Below are 6,415 nucleotides of genomic sequence, written 5' to 3' on the forward strand. Positions count from 1 at the left end.
TGAGTCAATTGAGACTAGGAAGGCTTTCCTTAGCCCCTTCTTAGGATGTTTGTTGTTGGTTTACAGGAAGCTTCCTGGGTTTTGTATGGCACTGTTGTATACTACCACTCCGATGAAACTGTTCATCAGCTCTAAGAGTTTTCTAGTGGCACCTCTCAGGGCTCCTATGTATATAACCATACGATCTGAAAATAAGGACACTTTGGTGTGTTTCCTGTTTGTGTTCCTTCGATATGCTTGCCTTGTCTCACTGCTCTAGCTGTGACTTACGTCACCATGCTGAATGAGTAGGAGATGTAGGCACGCTCTGGCCTTCCTGACCTTAGTATAAATGCATTCACTTTTCCTCCATTTACTATAACATTGCCTACAGGTTTGTCACATATAGACTTTATTATATCAAGATATTAGCCTTCTGTGCCTAGTCTCCTCAGTGCTTTTATCAGCAAAGGATGTGGATTTTATCCAAAGTGTTTTCTACATCTACTGAGATGGTCAGGTGACTGCTGCCATTGAGTCTATTTGTGTGATGTATTACATTTATTGGTTTGCATGTTAAGTCACACTGGTATGGCTGGAGTGAAACCAGCCTGATCTTGCTGTATGATTTTTTTCAGTGTTCTTAAATTAAATTCGCAATTGTTTATTGAGAATTTTTGCATCTGTGTTCATCAGGGAGTTAGTCTATAGATTTTGTGTTTTTCTAGGTTGAGTATAGGGACCAGCATGTAAAGAGGGTCTGGAAATGGTCCTTCCTCTTCCATTTTTTGAATAGTTTGCAAGTCATTGGTGTTAGCTCTCTCTGAAGCTCTGGAAAAAAATCTTCCGGTAAATCCATCTGGGCCTGGACTTTTTTGTGAGTTGGGAAATTATTTTTATTACTAGTTGGGTCTCATTGCTTCTTTAGATCTGTTTAAATCATTTATCTCATCTTGGTTTAGTACTGGTATATCATATGTACCTACAAAATTCTTCTACTTCCTTTATATCTTTCCAGTTTAGTGAAATGTAAACATTTAAAGTATAACCTAATAATTTTCTGAATATCACTGATGCCTGTTGTAATGTCTCACTTTTCATCTCTAATTTCATTAATTTGGGTTTTCTGTCTCTGTTGGTTAATTTCACTAAGACTTTGCTGATCTTGTTATGTTTTCAAGAACCAACTCTTTGTTTTATTTATTCTCTGTGTTGCTTTGATTTCTATTTCATTAGTGTCTGCCTTGATTTTAATTATTTCTTTCTGTCTACTGATTTGGAGATTGGATGGCTCTTGATTTTTTTTGTTTTATTCAGTTTTGTTTTTTGGGGTTTTGTTTGTTGTTGTTATTGTTGTTTTTGTTTAGTTTTTTGAGGCAGGATTTCTCTGTGTTGTCCTGCTGTCCTGGAATTCACTCTGTAGACGAGGCTGACATCGGACTCACAGAGATCCACCTGCCTCTGCCTCCTGAGTTCTGGGATTAATGGCGCCACCACCACCCGGTTAGTTCCTGTCTTTTCAAGGCCCACAGGTCCATTCTCACTGATTCTCTGAGTTTTCAGTAATATCATTCCCAGCTCTCAGGACTGCTTTCAGTATGTTCCTTAGATTTTAGCAGGTTGCATTTCACTTTTATTCTGTTCTAGGAAATGTTTCCAAATTCCTTCTCGCTTCCTTCCGGGATCAGTTCAATAGTGTGTTGTGTAATCTACATGAGTATGTATAATTCTATAGTTTCTCTTGCTACCAATTTCTAGTTTTATTCCATTGTGGTCAGATAGAATACAAGAAATTGTTTCAGTTTTCCTGTGTCTGTTATGACTTACTTTTTATCATATCATGTGTTTTAGTTTAGAGAAAGTTCCATGGGTTTCTGAGAAGAATGTAGTCTGCAGTGTTTGGATGGTCTAGTCTGTAGATGTCTTTTACGTTCATTTGATCTCTGAAATCATTTAGCTCAGATGTTTCTCTATGTCTTTCTTTTAAAGATGACCTGTCTATTGGTCAAAGTGGAACATTGCAATTACCAGCTACTATTGTATTGGGGTTAATCTGTGACTCTACATCTAGTAATACGGAATACCTCTAGTTTTGTGGAATTGGATGTGCCTATGTTTGGTATGTTTCTGCTTAAAATTGTAACATTATCTTTCTCTGTTTTTAATTTTTCACATGTGCATGGTGTGTATGAATGTATGTGTGTTCATATACACTCATGTGAACTTGTGCATGTGAACAAGCCAAAGGTTTGAGATAATTGTCTTCCTCTCACTCTCCACTGTATTTTTCTAAGTAGGGTCTCTCCCTTAATCTGAGGCTCATTGATTTAGCTACCCGAGGTAGCTTGCTGGCTCCTGAGCACTGAGGTTCCAGGCTGGCCACCGTGCCTGCCTAGCTTCTATGTGGGTGCTGGGGAACCAGATTCTAGTGCACAGGCTTGCACAGCAAGAACTTGATCCATTGAGCTGTGTCCCTAACCCTGTGATGTCGTCTTGATATACTGTCCCCTTAACCAGCATGGAGTGACACTCTTTATCTCTTTGGACTGTTTTGTTTGAAGCCTATTTTGTCATCTATTAGAACAGAGCAGCTGTTTGTCTCCTAGGTCCATTGGCTTGGGTGTATTTTTCCTCCTCTCACTCTACAGTAGCATCTACCTTTGAGAGTGAGACGCACTTCTTAGAGGCAACAAATAGATGAGCACTGTTTTCTTTTTTTTGGGGGGGGGTGCAGTGAACTTTATCGATGGTGTTCAAGAGAGTAGGGCTCCCTAAGCCCCTCCTGTTGTTCTGGGGGTCTGGGATGGAAACTGTGAGGGAGATGCTCAGTATCGGGGACTGAGATGGGACAGGAACTGCTCAGGAGCCGAGGGTCTCTCTTGCTGTCCTTGCTGGGGTGGGTGGTCCAGGGCGGGCTTCTTACTCCTTGGAGGCCATGTAGGCCATGAGGTCCACCGCCCTGTTGCTGTAGCCAAATTCATTGTCGTACCAGGAAATGAGCTTCACAAAGTTGTCATTGAGAGCAATGCCAGCCCCAGCATCGAAGGTGGAAGAGTGGGGGTCACTGTTAAAGTCACAGGAGACAACCTGGTCCTCAGTGTAGCCCAGGATGCCCTTTAGTGGGCCCTCTGACACCTGCTTCACCACCTTCTTGATGTCGTCATACTTGGCAGGTTTCTGCAGGCGGCATGTCAGATCCACGACGGACACATTGGGGGTAGGAACATGGAAGGCCATGCCCGTGAGCTTCCCATTCAGCTCTGGGATGACCTTGCCCACAGCCTTGGCGGCACCGGTAGATACAGGAATGATGTTCTGGGCAGCCCCACGGCCATCACGCCACAGCTTCCCAGAGGGGCCATCCACGGTCTTCTGGGTGGCAGTGATGGCGTGGACTGTGGTCATGAGTCCTTCCACAATGCCAAAGTTGTCATGGATGACCTTGGCCGGGGGGCTAAGCAGTTGGTGGTGCAGGAAGCATTGCTGATAATCTTGAGTGAATTGTCGTACTTCTCATGGTTGACACCCATCACAAACATGGGGGCATCAGCAGAAGGGGCGGAGATGATGACCCTTTTGGCCCCGCCCTTCAAGTGGGCCCCAGCCTTCTCCATGGTGGTGAAGACACCGGTGGATTCCACAACATACTTGGCACCAGCCTCACCCCACTTGATGTTGGCGGGATCTCGCTCCTGGAAGATGGTGATGGCCTTCCCGTTGATGACCAGCTTCCCGTTCTCAGCCTTGACTGTGCTGTTGAACTTGCCATGGGTAGAGTCATACTGGAACATGTAGACCATGTAGTTGAGGTCAATGAAGGGATCATTGATGGCAACAATATCAACTTCGCCAGTCTGGAAGGCAGCCCTGGCAACCAGGCGTCCAATTCGGCCAAATCCGTTCACTCCGACCTTCACCATCGTGTCTCAGGAACGAGGCTGGCACTGCACAGAAAGATGCGGCTGTCTCTGGAACAGGGAGGAGCAGAGAGCCGAGCACTGTTTTCTAATTCATCTGCTGTCGGTGACTTTTGATTGGGGACTGGGATGATTAGTATTCAGAATTATTACTTTTTAAAGCCCTGTCATTTATTTCAAAGTATAAATTTTAAGCTTGCTGGACAAATCCCCACTACAGTTAACACTTGTATAGATGCAACATCACACTTAGGGAAAAAAAATCTTCAAAATCTAATAAAAATGGGGCAACTTGCCACATACAGTTAATATTAGATGTTAGGAAAGTATTACATTATCTTATTATTTCAACTGCAGCAAACAAAAATCAGTATGTAAGTTTCCTACAGAGGGTTTATTTTCAGATTTGCTTTGAAATGATTGATGAAATACTCAAGCTAGGATATCAGAAGGTGATTGCTTAGTTCCCTTGTTAACAAAAAGAGAAAGGGTAACAAAATACATTTAAATATCAAAATGATAAATACTCCACACATAAACAGAAGCAGAAGGTCAGACGTGATAAAAATCATTTGAAGATGACGATACAGTGTGCCTTCAATACCCCACTACTCCTTTTTAGCTGGCTCAAGGGATATGAATTCTAAGAATGAGGTGAGTCCCCCCACGCTAACAAACCACTCATAATTGCTCTAACCTTTGTGTGTGTGCCCCCACCCCAAGTTTTTAGAGCCATTTGCTTTATAATGTTTATAATAGTTAAGGAAGACAGAATCATACATGATCATACAGTTATTGTCTGTCATCTAGCATGTTTATTTCCATGAGAACTAAACAGACCACCCAACTATTCAGTTATTATTAAAAGGTGTGTATTTATTCCTATCATTTTATTGATGTTGTTGTATGTGGTACTTTCCTGTTCCTTCATTGTTTGACTACTGTTCTTCATAGTTCAGTCTTTTCTATGGATTCATGACTGTGTTTGTCTTTCTCTCCAGTCTGAATGAGTACTTTAAGCATCATCTATAGAGTCGCCTTACTGGTCATGAATTCTTTTAGCCTGCTTTTAATCATGAAAGGAGTTCTTTTTCTTTCCATTATAACAGATAGTTTTGCTAGGTATAATAGTCTGGCTTGTCAGTCATTGTCTTCTAGAGTTTGAAATACATTAGTACAAGCTCCCTGGGCTTTTAAAGCTTTGGTTGAGGAACTGGCTATTATTCTCATGGGCCTGCCTTTAGATGTGGCTTATTTTTTCTCTCTTGCAGCTTTTGGTATACATTCTTTATTCCATATATTCAGTGTCTTAACTATAATATGATATAGGAAGGTCCTTTCCTTGTCTTATGTGTTTAGCATCTTAAATGTCCCCTTGTGCACGGATAGGAACAAAATGCTTTCTATGCCTTAACATTCTCCTCCATCTTCTATGCTATGATTCACAGATTTGGTCTTTGGTCTTTGGTGTTCCATAGATCTTAAATGTTCCATTTGTACATTCTTTATTAACTTACTTCTGTCCTTGAGTGAATATTTTAATTCCTCTATTTTGTCTTCAAGTCCTGATATTCTGCCGATACACTTTGTATACAACAGGCATAAAAACAACATGTAATAGATAATAAAGTATTCTTTTACAAAAAACACAAAAACAAAACAAGGTGGACAGCTCAAGAAGAACAATACCCAAGGTTGACCTCTAGCCTACACACACACACACACACACACACACACACACACACACACACACACACGGCACCTTTACACACAGAAATATGCACACACACCTTCATGCAGGCATGCACACATACACATACAATAAATAAGTATTCTACCACTGAACTACAAGCTCAGCCCAAGGGAATGAGTATTTTAGAAGTCCTTGCTGAAAACTGCGGGTGTTTTTCTGTAATGCTCTCTACCATTTTGTTAAGAAGCATATGGTTATTTAGTTAAGGAAGATATATCTACAACAGTATCAATAAACTTTTCATATACCCTTGTGTTAAAACACATCATTCTGGGGGCTGGAGAGGTAGTTCAGAGGTCAAAAGAACTCTCTTCCAGAGGATCCAGGTTCGATTCCCAGCACTGGATACAGGACCTGTGAGCAGTGTCAGCACTTTCTTAAAGAAATGTGAGCAAATCCATGTCAGTTCCTGAAAGACTGCCATTCCTTAAGTTCATTTGATCACAGGGCATACTCATAACTCTTGGTCCATCAGGCCCCCTGTAAAGCACTAGCCATGTTATATGAGCTTCTCAAACTCACTGATGCATAGAAACCAGTTCTCATTCACCCTGCGACAGAGTCCTCATTCAGTAAGATGTTTAACTGTTTGTCTGTCGATGCAGTGCTGGCGTTTCAGAGCCTCTGATTGCTCCCTAGTCGTTGGAAGGTAAAGGGTATATGCTCTGATATCATAGGCTACTTCATCTTTTTCAGTTCAGGGCATCTTCATATGGCAATGCCTTTTATTTCAAATGGCTAGAGTCTTAGTTACTTTTCTATTGCC

General features: G+C 41.5%; 1 pseudogene; it reads right to left on the reverse strand.

The window, feature by feature from the left end:
* Positions 1 to 2,898: 2,898 nt before the first annotated feature.
* LOC131905045 (glyceraldehyde-3-phosphate dehydrogenase-like) lies at positions 2,899 to 3,965 on the reverse strand (annotated as a pseudogene).
* Positions 3,966 to 6,415: the final 2,450 nt, after the last annotated feature.

The sequence above is a fragment of the Peromyscus eremicus genome, chromosome 2, assembly GCF_949786415.1.
Source record: "Peromyscus eremicus chromosome 2, PerEre_H2_v1, whole genome shotgun sequence".
NCBI classification, from domain to species: Eukaryota; Metazoa; Chordata; class Mammalia; order Rodentia; family Cricetidae; genus Peromyscus; species Peromyscus eremicus.